This window comes from Vigna umbellata, chromosome 2, assembly GCF_029865625.1.
Source record: "Vigna umbellata cultivar VRB3 chromosome 2, Vumbellata_1.0, whole genome shotgun sequence".
Taxonomy (NCBI): Eukaryota; Viridiplantae; Streptophyta; class Magnoliopsida; order Fabales; family Fabaceae; genus Vigna; species Vigna umbellata.
In genome coordinates, this window is record NC_142166.1 from 13,330,247 (window position 1) to 13,344,413 (window position 14,167).

The 14,167-nt window shown below is 33.7% G+C and overlaps 1 pseudogene; it reads left to right on the plus strand.

Moving 5' to 3' along the window:
• Window positions 1–9,316, plus strand: part of LOC148203458 (uncharacterized) — a 52,842-nt pseudogene extending 43,526 nt beyond the window's left edge.
• Window positions 9,317–14,167: the final 4,851 nt, after the last annotated feature.

Here is a 14,167-nt window from a genome sequence, read left to right on the forward strand (position 1 = left end):
TGAAGTAATCAGTTAGGATTGGTAATGACGTATTTGTAAAACATGTTGGATGAAAATTATTAGGAATGGTCACAACTTTCAATTTGTACGATGTCTTTAAAGTGGTTCGGACTTTCAATTGAATCAAATTCATTTATACTCATGACAACTTCAGTGCACAGTTTTTTGAACTAAAGTCATCATACTTAAAACAAAGCTCGACAAAGAGTCTTGGTCAAATACAAAGCCTAAATAAACTATTTTACATATTTACAAAAGATATTAAAGATAAAAGAAGAGACTTAAAATGTGATCCTCCATAAAAATAGTGTTCTTGAAGCTCCTTCTCCTTCTTCTATGCTTTTGATCATGGCTCTTTGAGAAGTCCAATATCTTTTAAGGCTTGAGGGAAAGAAATAATAAGCTTGAAAGTCCTTCTTATATTTCCACTCTTTTAACTTTAGCTTAAGTTGATGTTCCTTAGATGAATATCTATTTAGTTTCTTAAATGGGTTTCTATCACCATCCACACTACTGATTAAGTTTCACTTAAGATTTGTTTTCTTTGAAGAAATTAATAAATGTGATCTAATCACTTATTCAAACATGCTTTTAGTTGTTATTTTTCTAAATCCTTATATGTACAAAACAACTTCTGACCATCCTAGTATATCCATATTGTGCACCCAAAATGCACATTGAAATATCATTCCACAAAATAAAATGATAATTTAAAGCACATTGAAAAGCAAAACAATATTAAAAGAAGTATTACAATTAAAGCATATAAAATATTGATATGTGTCTAGTTTATTTATAATTGCATATCATTTATACTTTTATCTAGTATGAATTTCATTTAAAGTAACGAAGTTAAATAATATGTTAAATCTGTCAAACTTTTATTATTGTTTCATTTACAAACTTGAATAAATCATACTTATTTTCTTAACAAGGACAATATGGATAGGCAAAAGTAGTGAACCCTTGAAATGGAACTATTGAATAATGAATTATGTAGTATGAATGAGTAGAAGATGATAATTATGCTAGCTTGGCACCGCATTAATAATGTTAACTCATCGTGAATGGTTAAAGAATGTGAACCAATCTAATTTTATCTTTACTTAAAGACAATAGTTTCTTTAAGGAGAGATACTCTCTTAAAGTGACAAGAATTATATAATCCTCTCAATGGTCAATGATGCTTATTAGAATCATTGTCCCTCTTCATTTATGGATTATAGTAACCTAAATACAACAAATTCATTCCAAACACTTTTTTTTGCTTGACCTGTCCTTTTTTTTTTTCTCTATCTTTACATTGCCTATATCTTGTTCCTTATTTTTGAGTTTTTTTTTTGTTGGAAATCCAAGTATGAGTGTTAATGTCACATTGGAATAAAATGAAAAAGGGAAACACTATATAGAGATAAAATTTATTAATTCATTATCCTAAAATTTTGAATTGAAAATTATATCAATCTCTTATGTGATTGGGTTCGTATTTTATTAGTGTTGTGTTTTTTCACTGAATCTTCTTTCTCAATAAACCTAACAAGTGATACGAGAATACTTGACTTCGAGAAGGAGTATAGTAATATAAGTGAAGCACCGTATAAAAGTTTGTATTATTAGACTTAGACCTTGATAAGTATTATATTTTCCAATGAAACTCCTAATTAATAAACCTAATAACTTTCTATAAAACTATTGATTATAACTATTAACTATAAATGTCTTTTATTCAAGACAATCTTACTTAACCACCAGGGAAAAATATATTTTTTATAGCGATTTTTTATACCTATTAAAATTCAGCAGGTATAAAAAGTGGTGTGGTGGCAATTTTGTAAATATGAAGAACTTTTTTACACCGGCTACAATAAAAGCAGGTATGAAAAGCTGTACGATGCGATTAAATATTATAACAGGTATGAATTATTTTACATATTCCATTTTTTTTTGCAATACTTTCTCTTCTGTGCAAAAATTCATTCTGATTACCATTGTTCTCTGTTGGGTCGTGTTGAGGTGGTTAGGTGAAGCTCTTGTTCGACGTTTGAAGTTGTTCCTCACATGTTACATTCACTCACTCATGAACGAAGCAACATCTTCTTTTTCTCTCTCGTCTTCCTCGAGATTTCAGTGGCTCGAGAGCTCATCCTTCACCATCAAAGAGTATCTTCCTTACTTTCAGGTTAGGGTTTCTCCCGTATTTCCTCATTTCCTCATCTTTGACCGGTTGAAACTTTCTTTAAATACCATTTCACCTTCAATCTACATCTTCCACCAATTATAATCACATTCTATCGATTATAATCCCTTTTCACCATTTAAAACCCCTTTTCCACCTATCAATCAGTCCATTCTAGGGTTCTTTGGTCCCTTCAGGGTTTTGCATCGATTAAACCATCAAGTTCTCTTAAAGGTTTGAGGCAAACATTTTGTATTTTAGTTTCTTTCATTATTTACTTCATGGCATAATATCTATGTTTGATTTTCAAACCCAAAAGTAAAAATAATAAATAAACTGTTCAGTAAAATAGTATTTCGTTTTTTAGCAAGGAGGTGTACAAAGAATTGAAGCATTAATTTACTATTTGGTTATATATAAGCTCTAAATGATACTTTCAGTGTAGACATTCAACCCGATGATTTCGTTTACTTAGTTCATCAACATTTGGTGTTGCAGATTCTTCTTTTACAAGAGTGTCTAAGCAAATATGAAGGAACTGATGATCGGAGCACACCACAGGTAATAATTAACAGATAAGAAAACCTTCCTCGTTTTTACCATAATGTTCTGTGTCGGTATAATATGCAATAGGAAATATCTTTACTGATTGAGTACAGTTGAAGTTCAATCTAAATTCTTATTGAGATGTAAACCAGTAGATTTAGTGAAACCTTCATTTTATTGCACAAATAATTGGAAGAAAGTTGAAAAATTAATTAGTGGAAACTTATCTGCTTTTATCGAAATCTAGTTTCGAACCAGGGCCTATGGGTTATGGACTCACCACGGTTCCACACGTCACTCTGATTGTTGAAGTGTGTCTTCCAAATTAACATAACAATTGTAAAGAACCTTTTACGAAAACAAATTGCAAAGTTGAGGTTGAATTATGATTTTTCCTTCTTCAATTTGAGGTAATTCTGATCTGGGAAGGAATTAAGGATTGTAGAAACCATTTTTCCTTTTTTAATTACCTGGTACTTAGTTTGGTCATTTATAAATAGAAAGCAGGGAGAATTTGTAACTTTGGAAGTGACATTGTTTTTGGGATCTCGTCAACAACCTTCAGTTTTGAGATAATCTGCATGCATAACAACTATTTCTGTCTTATGTGTTTTCACATTGTATTCAAAGTTTTCATGTGATCTGCTGCTTATGTTTTTGTATTGGCTTATTTTGGAGTAGTCCAGAATCTCATGACAGACATAGTTTTTATGGTTTCTGAAATGAGCTCTTTTTAATACACATAACAAAGATATTCTATAGCTTTCTTATGATGGTGTACCTCATTTTAATTTTCCTTAGCCCATGCTTTCTGTTCAAATTGATTCCTAAGATATTATTAGGCTTGAACATTTTTTTTGAAACAAAGTCACAGTGCATCCCTTTATTTACCTTAGGATATGCTTTCTAAATCTTAATTTTAAATACTTTAGATCATAGCCATGATTCTCGGATCCATAAATATGAATTACTTTCTAATTCAAAGGCCTATAACACCTTCACCTCTTGAATGTGAATTCTGAAGACTAAGTTCTGAAACTAATTCTCACTAGTTTATGCCTTGGTAAGAAGTTTCCCTTTTATATATAATCTTTTTGGTATTTTTGGTGAAGATTGGGCTTGCCTAAGAATCTCAAGCATCTCCTTATGTGTTAATTTTACAGGATTTGATTCTGGAAAAGATATTAAAAGTCTTTAGTCCTGATCTCATATGTAGTTATCTAGTGTATTTGATAGAAAGATATTATGTTATCTTTATTATTGTGGCTGCATGTGTTCAATTTCCATATATAAAACCTAAATGTTGATAAAAAAAATATTAATGTGATATAGAACCTGATTACCAGGGATATATATATATATATATATATATATATATATATATATATATATATATATATATATATATATATATATATATATATATATATATATATATTTATGTATGTATGCGTGTGTATATATATATATGTATATGTATGTATATATGTATGTATATATATATATATATATATGTGTATGTATATATATATATTTATGTATGTATGCGTGTGTATATATATATATGTATATGTATGTATATATGTATGTATATATATATATATATATGTATGTATATATATAGATATATATATGTATGTATATATATACATATATATATATATGTATGCGTGTATATATATGTATGTATAGGTATATTTATGTATATGTATATGTATGTATATATATATATGTATATGTATATATATATATATGTATGTATATGTATATATATGTATGTATATGTATATATATGTAGGGTTAAATATGTTTTTAGTCCCTAAACTATTGACCGTTTCTGGTTTTCGTCCCTCTTCCAAAGTAAGGTACAATTTGGTCCTCATTCTTTAGAAAAACGTTCGTTTTAGTCCTCAAAATTTTGTTTTTAGTCCTCGTTTTAGTCCTCAAAACGTTCGTTTTTTCGACTAAAACGAACGTTTTTTAAAGATTGAGGACTAAATTGTACCTTACTTTGGAAGAGGGACGAAAACCAGAAACGGTCAATAGTTTAGGGACTAAAAACATATTTAACCCATATATGTATGTATATATGTATATATATGTTTTTTTTTATTCAACAAATAAAATTTCTTGAAATGTTATCAGAATCACTTAATCGTCAAATCTAGAATCTGACTAGGAGAAATGAGATTGCAACCTTTTTTAGTAACATTTTCGAAACCATGCAAGAGGAGAAGGTTGGACCTGTTTTTTGTTTACCATATACACTCCCCTTTCTTTGCTTTTTTATTGAATTACGGTTTAATGTCTCGGTAGGTCCCTATTTTCGGCGTGAATCTCAAATAGGTCCCTTTTCTTTTCGACGTCTCAATTGGGTCCCCATTTTTGTAAAATTGTAACAATTAGGGGTCTGCCGTCAAATTGGACAAACGGCCGTTTAATTTTTTCTTACGTGTCAGATGGGAATCATGCCACGTGTGATTACTGAAAACACTGTTCATGCCACGTAACAAACAATTAAACGGCCGTTTGTTCAATTTGACGGCAGACCCCTAATTGTTACAATTTTACAAAAATGGGGACCCAATTGAGACGCCGAAAAGAAAAGGGACCTATTTGAGATTCACGCCGAAAATAGGGACCTACCGAGACATTAAACCTTGAATTACTAAGTATAAAAGCTTTTTTTTTTTGGTTTTGGTTGTCCTTCTATTGTATGTAGAAAATAGAAAAGTACACATTCTACAATTTTGAAAAGTAACTTTCAAAAAATATTTTCTTTTCATAGAGTACATTTTGAAATTATTTGATTAAACTTTGTTTAATTTTCAGAAAAGTAGTACATACTTAAGGTCGAAAACTGCAACTTTATTTGACTATTTTTCTCTGTAAAGTTGAACACGTTCTGCAATGCTGTACCTGAAGCAGAAACTGTGCACAAAAAGGCGAATGAAAATATTTTACAGTTTTTCCTAATTATTCTTCTACTTTCTAATTGTTGCTTATAAAAAATATATTTTACAATTTTATTCCAAAATTTTACAATTCCAGTAGCTCTAATCTTGACCATTTTACTTTAAAATTCTTATATAATAACAATTTGTGATTTTACAAATTTAGCTTCTTATTTCTCATGTTGTTAGGTATCTACAATTTTACAGGCTGTGAAGAAGGGTGATACTATTTTTATTGGTCAATACCTGTTTACTGGAAGTGAAACAACCTCAGTGTGGCTTGAGGTAATGCAATCAGATGGATTAGTTCTATCTTCAATGCTTCTATAAATAGTTTTTTCTGACTATTTTGGTAATTTTGTTCCATAAAATTAGACAATAACATTGTTCCATAAATTTATTTTAGAAATGCTAGTAATTGTTTTTTTAAACTTTCTCCTCATATTGATAATTGCTGAAGTCTAAGTCTAAATAATATACTTTTTATAGTCATATAATTCAACATTGCAAAATTGGCAAATCATCTTTTTTTTACTCCTAATCCAATGTACCAAATCCAACAATGTTTCTATATTTTCCATATTTTTAACACTAGAGAGAACTTATATTTTAGACTTGTAGAATGTTGTTAACAATCAACACCCTCTTATTATATGGGATAACTATTCCCAATCAAAAACTCCATTCCTCTTTCTATTTACCTCTTTCGTTTGAAAAAAAGAAAAAAGAAAAAATTTGCATTTTTACTTTTGACTGTTGTAGAGGTGGTTGCTTTTCCAGATAACAATGGATTGGAGTTGGATAAATTTGATACACACAACAAATGAATATGAGAGTGCCGCAGAAAAACCTTTATATCCAGAATGCACTAAGTATTCTCGATTGTCAATTGTGTTAAAATTGTTCAATGTGAAGGCAAGAAATGGGTGAACTGATAAAAGCTTCACACAGTTGCTTGAGTTGTTGAGTGACATGCTTCCTGAAGGTGACACATTGCCAACACGCAATTATGATGCGAAGAAGATATTGTGTCCCATGGGTATGGAGTATAAAAAAATTCATGCATGCCCAAACGATTGTATATTGTACAAGAGCGAGTTTGCCAAGTTACATCAACGTCCACAATGTGGGGTATCACGATACAAACAAAGAGAGGGTGAGACTGAATGTGACAGTAAGGGTCCTCCTGCAAAAGTCTTATGGTATCTTCCTATTGTTCCACGGTTGAAACGCTTATTCAATAACCCAAACGATGCAAAACTCATGAGATGACATGTAGATGGACGTATAAGAGACGGGAATTTGAGGCATCCGGCATATGCAATGCAATGGAAGAATATTGACTCCATGTTCCCTAATTTCTGTAAAGATTCAAGGAATATTAGATTTGGACTTGCTATAGATGGAATGAATCCATATGGGAACTTGAGCAGTAAACATAGCTCGTGGCCTGTGATGTTAGTGATTTACAATTTACCTTCGTGGTTGTGCATGAAACGCAAATATGTGATGTTATCCTTGATGATCTCGGGTCCAAGACAACCAGGAAACGATATTGATGTTTATTTAGCTCAATTAGTTGAAGATTTGAAAATGTTATGGGGGAAGGTGTTGATATGTTTGATGGGTACACTGGTGATTCATTCAAGTTGCATGTCATGCTATTTTGTACAATCAATGAGTTTCCAGCTTATGGTAATTTAAGTGGCTATAGCACTAAGGGTCACAAAGCATGCCCTATATGTGAAGAAGGCACATGTTATCGTCAACTACAACATGGAAGGAAAATAGTATACCTTGGACATCAGAGGTTTCTTAGTACAAACCATCCATATCGTAAATTAAAGAAAGCATTTAATGGGTGTCAAGAAAATGAATTAGCTCCAATGGCTTTAAGTGGATCACAAGTGTATGAACGTGTGAAAGACATTGGGGTTATTCTTGGAAAGACGCAAAAAAAGGCACTTCAAGCAACATATGGAAGAAAAGGTCCATTTTCTTTGCCATATTAGAGGGTGCTTGATGTCAGACATTGTTTAGATGTTATGCATGTAGAGAAACATGTTTGTGACAGTATTATCGAAACACTCCTCAATATTCAAGGGAAAACGAAAAATGGACTCAATGCTCGCTTGGACTTGGTTGAAATGGGTATAAGGGAACAATTAGCTCCAATATCACATGGTAAGCGGACATACTTGCCTCCAGCATGCCACACATTGTGTAAACAAGAGAAAATGACTTTTGTGAGTTTTTACAAGGTGTGAAAGTTTCACTGGGTTACTCTTCTAATTTTAAAGGAGTTATATCCACGAAAGATCATAAATTACTTGGGTTAAAATTTCATGATTGTTATGTATTAATGCAATAACTTCTACCAATGGCTATTCAGGGCATATTGCCTAAGAATCTTAGATACACATTAACAAGATTGTGCTTTCTTTTCAATGCAATATGTAGTAAAGTTATTGAAATTGAGAATTTGGATCAATTAGAAAATGAGGTTGTGGTCATATTGTGTCAGTTAGAGATGTATTTTCCTCCATCAATCTTTGATATTATGGTGCACTTGATTATTCATCTAGTAAGAGAAGTTAGAATTTGTGGTCCAGTATTCTTACGATGGATGTACCCTATTGAGCGATACATGAAGATATTAAAAGGCTATGTAAAGAACCAATATCGTCTTGAAGCATCACGTTGAAAGATTTATTGTTGAGGAAGCTATTGAGTTTTGTGCAGACTATTTATCATATGTTAAAGCTATAGGGGTACCTAGGTCTCGTGATCATGGAAGAGGTGTCGGTAAGGGTACTAGAAGTGCAAAAGTTGTCACCCTGAATAGAGCTGAAATTCTACGAGCACATATGTATATATTGAATAACACTGAAGAAGTAATCCCCTACTTAAGTGCTCATAAAGATATAGTTAAGAGAAATAATCCACGAATGCCTCAAAAGTGGGTCATTAATGAGCACAACAAAACCTTTTTAAAGTGGTTCAAACAACAAGTTCAAGTTGACCGTACAACTTCTGATACATTAAATTGGCTATCAAGTGAGCCAAACTTTGATGTCATATGTTGGAGTGGGTATGATATAAATAACTACACATTTCATACACAAAAAGAAGATGAAAAAAGCACCACTCAAAATAGTGGAGTAATGGTTGTGGCCGAGTCAATGCATTTCTCGAGTTCAAAGGACAAAAATCCTGTGATGGCATCCATGTGCTACTTTGGTGTAATTGAAGATATTTGGGTGATAAATTACACAAGTTTCAAAGTACCTGTTTTTAAATGTAAGTGGGTTGATGGTAATACTGGCATGAGGACCGATGATCTAGGTTTTACATTGGTTGACCTAGAAAAGGAAGGTTATATTGAAGAGCCATTTATCATGGCATCTCAGGCAAAACAAGTGTTTTATGTCACTGGTTCTGAACACAATAGATGGTCAGTGGTGCTCCAAGATAGAACAATTCATTATACTGATGACAATGATGAAGCCGTTCTTGATATTAGTGAAACTCCATCTTTCTCATCAAATATGCCAACCTTGATGTCGATAATGAAGTAGACGACGTCCATGCCATACGTGATGATCACCACGAAGGGTTGTGGGAAAACATTGCAACTTGACAATGTATAAATTAAAATTTTAGATGTATTATATATTTTGCTTTGTTATTTTACCCATTAATTATTATTAACACTTAATGATTTATGTAGGGAAATGTCTGGTGACGTACAATTTGGTGACCTCCCACCTTCACAAGGTGCGGATGACATTCATACGCCTACCTGAAAAAAAGGTAGCTCTGGGAATAGGTTGAGAGAGTTGGCAGCCACCCGCAACACTGATCATAGGCTTCCCATTCATTTTGATATGCAAACTTGTAAACCCTTAGGAGAAAATAGTAAGAAATTCATCAATTATGTAGTCTTGCTCGGTAGAAGCAAAACATCCAGTCTTTGTGATGATTGGGATCATGTCCAAAGAATGTGAAGAACCAAATATGGCAGAGCATCCTGGTATGAAATCTTAACTTTGATATAATGTGTCATTAACATATATAAATAATTTTAATCCAAAACTGGAGTTTTACGTAGATTAATCCCATGAGAAATGTTATGGCACAGAAGGAAGGCAGTAGCCAAACACTATAATGTTATTGCATAGGTCACATATAACGTCCCAAACACTAATCCATTGAGGACGAAATGGATTTCATATGCTGGGGAAAGATGGAAGAATTTCAAGACTATGCTTACAAGTCATTATATTTATGGTTCCAAAACTGATAAAAGCCCTTATGAAAATTATCAATTTCTTGTTGAGGAAACATGAAAAGCCTTTAAGTTGAAGCGATTAGATGTTGCCTTTTAGGTAAATTCATTTTATATCATAGTTTAACTATTTATGTTAACATATTGCTAACATAATTAATTATCTATACACTGATGTCATAGGCTAAGAGGAGAGCTGCACAAGAGATCGCAAAGAAAAATGTCCACCCCCATATATTGTCTCGTGGGGGTTATGAGAAATTGGAGCAGAAGATGATGAAAGAGGCATCTGCCTCTAATCCTATTGGGGCCTCCGATACGAGTACCATAACTCGTCCTCCACGCCATGTTACATGGAAGAGAGCTCGCCAAAGACCATCTGGGAGTACACATCTGAGGAAACATCGAGCATAGCTAGGCGCATTGTAAGTCCATATATTAACAACATATGATCTCCCATATGTGATTAACTTAACTTTAAATATTTGGTTGTAGGATGAGTTGGTGGAGCAAAGCACACAGGGTACATTTACTCCCAAGGGTCGTGAGGACATATTGACAGTTGCCATTGGTCGTCCAAAGCATTATGAACGTGTTCGAAGTATTGGTAAATTTATTGGCATCCGTCAATTCTTCGGTCCTCCAACATAGGTGTCAGCACTAGTGGAAAAATGATATTTTATGACGTACAAAAATGATATATTATGACGTAGTTATTGGAGACATAGTTCTGGGTGTTATAGTAAGTCTGCACATTTTATAACGTAGTAGAAAATTACGTCATAATAGCTTGAACATATTATAACGTAGTTTCTAAAGACCGTCATAATATGCGCAATTTATTATGACAAATTTTTATTTGTCCGTTATAATATGGCAGGAGATATTATGACATATATTTGTTTGTACGTTATAATATGTGATGTATTATGACGTAGATATTTTTACCAATCATAATATGTTGAATTCAGAATCAACGTATTATGACGTACATTGTTTAGTACGTTATAATATATGTATTTTTTAAAAAAAAATTGATTATTACAATTGACATCCAATGAAATTATAATCATATTCCTGTATTATCATCTCATCCAATCAATTTATAATCAATATAACTTCAAATGAACAAATTCAATGGAACTAACAAAATAGAATTCATTTCAAACATTAAATTGTCTAATAATATTTAATACATCATTTATACATGAAACTATATATTAAATTTAAATATTACATTAATGTACATACATTATTGAATTGTAGTTAAGTTTCTACTAACACTTAAAATAAAAGAAGGCTAGTTTCTTGTAATGTCTTCAATGTCTACATCTTCCATGGGAGATGAATCATTAAAGATCTACAAATAAAATAATAGAGTTAAAACAATATTGTATATGCATGCATATGGATCCAATACTCGCATACATCTTTTTCCTGACTTTGCTCCACTTGTTCTTGAAATAGGTATGAAAATGTAAAAGGAAGAGAAAGAAAAGGCAACTTCTCATTAAAAATCACATACAAGTTAAATTTCAGATATAAAAATTATAGAATCAAGTAGAAGGCTTTGTTTTGACTTCATATGCTGGCAAGTCAAATGATATAATAATAGAAGAATGTCTCTTTAAAACTCATACAAATTTACTCAGTTGCGTTTATCTGAAACTATATAATAACATAGAAAGTAAAATTAAATAAATACTTTATAAACTTTTTCTCAGTGTAATATTCTAAGACAGTATAAGTGGTAATATCTTTAAAGAACTCAAGGAAATGTAATGTTTTCTAAAAATATTTCTAAAATTGTTATATATACCTGAAATGATTAGGGTAAGAATGAAAATCAAGATGAAAGAAATCTTAGCCATCAAAACAACAATTTGAATAAAGATAAATTGTTATATAAACAAAATAGTTGGTGTAAAATCATTTATAAGAATACGTTCCCTTATTAATTTTTATAAACATGAATTGAAACTGTTATTTAAAGAATTTATTCTATACTTAGAGCGATTAATTGATCCTATTTCCTTTTAAATAAAGAAAAACACTAAGGTTGTCAAATATAAGACAGAACAAAACAAAATTATCATTACCGTGTCAATAGTGAAGGAGCAGAGTGAACCTTTTCTGGGATCTGCACTATACATGACGTCTACATCTATCCAAATTGTGACCTGGCAAGCCTTAAAGAGAGCACCCATAATAGCTACCGAAAAGTCACTTCCATCTCTCTTGAGAGTAGTAGGAATATTCTGAGGTGTGCTTGCAATAAATCATGTGGCAACGATTACATCATATGGATTTAGAGAGTACCACTTCTCAAGTCTTCGTTCATATTCCAAGTAATCTGGATCAACTCGATTAGAACGAGTAGGTTTTACAATAAGAACTTCCCTCGCATTCATCCATTTGCAATTAATCCCTTGCTGCAAAATAAGAGGGAAGCAGCTTCCATCAGCACATTCAGATTAACCTCCTTCACCAGGTGCTATGACCGGTCAACAAATCAACAAATGTCTAACTAACTAACTGATACAACAAAGAGGTCCTTATATAGGCCTCTTTTCCAAACCCACTTAACTGACTAGCAGTTAAGTCCTTTGTTTTCCCTTTCTTCTCTCATAGACCCTCCATTCTCTAACATCACTCCCCTCCTGAAAACTGACCTTGTCTCCAAGGTCGAACTCGGGGAATTGTTCCTGCATCAACCTCCGATCCTTCCATGTTGCACTGTCTGCCCTTCCATCTTGCCACTCGATCAACACTTGTTCACCTTGTTCCCCCTCTTGCTGTTGGACTCTTCTATTTAGCACCTTGGCTGGCCAGCACGTAGGTCCATCAACTTGTAAATCTGTTGGCAGCTCAGCTTCCACCTGCTTCGTCCCAATCGCCAATTTTAGTTGAGACACGTGGAAAATAGGGTGAATCCTGGCGTTCGCGGGCAATTCTAATATGAACGCCACTTCCCCTATCTTCTGGATCACCTTGAACGGCCCATAATATCTAGCCGCTAACTTCGGATGCAACTTCACCGACATAGAGGTTTGTCGGTGGGGTCTTATCTTTAAAAACACTCAATCATCTACCTTAATGGTTACTGGCCTCCTCTTTTGATTTGCTTGCTTCACCATCGCATCTTGTGCCCTCAACAAGTGATATCGCAACTGCTGCAACGCTTCATCACGTGTTTGTAACTCTTGGGCCACGGCTTCCACCATTGTTTCTCCCGGAATAAACCTTGATAACGAAGGCGGGGCTCTCCCATATATCGCTTCAAACGACATGCATTTGGCAGCTCCTTGGTAACTGGTGTTGTACCAGTACTTCGCCCATGGAAGGACCACGTTCCAGGTCTTGGGCTGCCCAGAACAGAAGCATCATAAGTATCCTTCCAGCACTCGATTCAGCACCTCTGTTTCCTGCATCTTAAACATTTCTCTCCAAAATGCGCTTGAGAAACAATGGGTCAAGATCACTCACTATGGTCTTGGGAATCCCATGAAGCTTTACTACCTCTCTCACAAAAACTTCCGCTACTGTTCGAGCAGTGTAGGGATGTCTGAGCGGTATGAAGTGCCCGTATTTACTCAGTCGATCGACAACCACCAGTATAGCGTCATGGCCTTTGGATTTCGGTAGCCGCACAATAAAGTCCATGCTAACGTCCTCCCAGATAGCTTGTGGAATGGGTAGTGGTTGCAACAGGACCTACGGTGACGCCGTCATGTATTTGTGCTCCTGGCACACCAAATAGCGGTTGACATACTCTGTCACTGATTTCTTCATCCCGACCTAATATAGCGACTGTGCCAATCTCCTGTAAGTTCTATAAACCCCCGAGTGACCCCCCGTCAGTGTTGTATGAAATTCGATCAACAATTTCTGTACCCACTCCGACTTTGTCGGAATAACCAGCCTCCCCTTGTAGTGCAACCATCCGTTTTCAATGGTGTAAGCCGGATATTTGTTGGGATCCTGTGTGACACCTTCTCTGATTTTATTCAAGTCATCATCTTCCTCCACTTCTCGCATCACGTCTTGGAAATCTTTCCAATACGGCCCCACTATCCCCATCAATTCAACACCCCCGTCGTCCCCTTCGATCTCAACCTCGCCATCTAACTCCTCGCTGCTTTTTCGTGACAGCGCATCAGCCACCCGGTTGCTGGCTCCCGTTTTATACACTATGTCAAAATC